Source organism: Benincasa hispida, chromosome 3 (assembly GCF_027475165.1).
Source record: "Benincasa hispida cultivar pf3 chromosome 3, pf3_genome.v1.1, whole genome shotgun sequence".
NCBI lineage: Eukaryota > Viridiplantae > Streptophyta > Magnoliopsida > Cucurbitales > Cucurbitaceae > Benincasa > Benincasa hispida.
Window position 1 is genome coordinate 60,715,907 of NC_143480.1, and position 2,256 is coordinate 60,718,162.

The window sequence follows — 2,256 nt, forward strand, 5'->3', positions numbered from 1 at the left end:
TGGAGACGTTTTATAATGGCTTGGATCGATCAACGCAAGCAGTAGCTGATGCCTCCACGGCAGGAGGATTAATAGACAAGACGTATACGGAAGCGAAGATCATCTTAGATCGCATTTCGCGAATACAGATGAATGGTTAGATAACGGGTATGAGGAAAAAGGTTCAGAGTAGAGAAGAGTAGAAGGTGCCATTGTGCCAGCCGATACAATGAGCACCCTTGTAGACCAAATGACTATAATGACCTCGCTTCTTCAGACTATGGCTATTCAGCAAGGACATCTCTCTCAAAGTTCAGCGCAAGCCAATGCATTGACACGTGGCCGCAATAAATTACGTTCAATGTGGAGAGGGACATTCAGTGGAAGTCTGCCCGTGGAATCAACAATCCGTATACTCTGTCTACAATGAACCGTTCAACAACACCTACAACCCTGGTTGGCGGAATCACCCACTTTTAGATGGGATGGGAATCACAACCAGGGGAGCCACAGTAATCATCAGAGCAGTTATCATGAGAATCGAGGCAACCCTCCGGTCTTCATTAATCAGGATCAAAGTCTAGGTAGTTTGTACAACCCTACGACCAACCGTTCTTTTCTGACACCTCTTGTAGTACCTCGTCTCTGGAAACATTATTGAAACATTATATTAAGAAGAGCGAAGCAATTAAGCAATCACAAGCTTCTTCCTTAAGAAATTTGGAGGAGCAGATTGAACAGCTTGCGATAGAACTTAAGAATAAAACGCCTGGTATGCTACCCAGCAGTTCGGGAGCATCGGGGTCACGTGGTAAAGAGCAATGTCAAGCAGTGACATTGAGAAGTGGCAAGACAACAACCCCTGTGCCCCCTATACCAGACTCAGTAACAAGACCAGTAGATTTAACCATCAACGATGACCAATCAACCATAAATGAAAAAATTATCAGTTCAGAAGAAAGTACATCTACAAGGAATGGATCTCAGTAAGACAAATTCAAAATCACCACAACCTCCAGTTCCTAAAACACAACAAGCATTGGACCTCAAGGAACAACCAATTGAATAGGAAATACGGCGGGATCCTCCACCTTTCCCATCTAGGCTGAAGAAGAAAGATGATAGTGAGCAATTTCAGAGGTTTCTGGATGTCCTCTGACAACTACACATCAATATTCCCTTAATAGAAGCTTTGGAGCAAATGCCGAGCTATGTGAAATTCCTCAAGGACATAGTTGCTAATAAAAGAAAGATTAGGGAGAATGAAATAGTTGCATTAACATATGAGTGCAATGCGCTATTTCAAATCAACGTCCCCACCAAAATGAAAGATCCCGAGAGTTTCACATTGCCCTGCTCAATAGGGGGAAAGAAGGTTAGAAATGCGCTGTGTGATTTGGGGGCGAGTATAAACCTAATGCCCTTTTCAATCTTCAAAAAGTTGAATATCGGTAACGCAAGACCAACCACAATTACATTGCAGTTGGCCGATAGATCAATAACGCATTCTGAAGGCAAAATAGAGGATGTACTTGTGCAAGTAGATAAGTTTATCTTCCCTACTGACTTTATCATATTAGATTATGAAGCTGATAGAGAAGTGCCTATCATCTTGGGTCGCCCATTTCTTGCAACAGGGTGAGCACTGATCGATGTACAGAAGGGAGAACTTACCATCAGGGTCGACGATCAGCAAGTTAAGTTTAGCATTCTCGATGCGTTGAAATACCGGAGTGATATGAAGAATTGTCAATATGTTGAGGAATTACATGAAGAACCTTGGCATGAGCCCTCAGAAGAGTTAGAAGAAGAAGATTTTGGGATCGGCGCAATATGGGAGGAGAATTGCGCCACAATTCAAATTGAATCAAATTTCGAAACAATCAAGTTATCTCAACGAACAACGCAACGCACGAAGCCATCCTTAGAAGAACCACCCGTGTTATAGTTGAAGTCGTTTCTAATGCACCTCAAATATGCATATTTAGGAGGCAATAACACTTTACCTGTTATTATATCTGCCTCACTGAGCAAAAAGAAGGAGGAAGCACTGATTCAAATCTTGAAAAACAACACAAAAGCCTTAGGATGGACCTTAGAGGATATTCGAGGGATCATTCCTTCGTATTGCATGCACAAGATTCGTCTTGAGGAAGGAAAAATAGGATCTATAGAAAGACAACATCGATTGAACGCTGCCATGAGGGAGGTTGTGAAGAAGAAGATAGTGAAGTGGCTTGATGTAGGTGTCATTTACCCTATATCAGATAGCAGTTG

General features: G+C 42.2%; 1 pseudogene; it reads left to right on the forward strand.

Annotated features, from left to right (window-relative positions):
* Window positions 1-753: 753 nt before the first annotated feature.
* LOC120073630 (uncharacterized) lies at window positions 754-1,927 on the forward strand (annotated as a pseudogene).
* The last annotated feature ends 329 nt before the right edge of the window (window positions 1,928-2,256 follow it).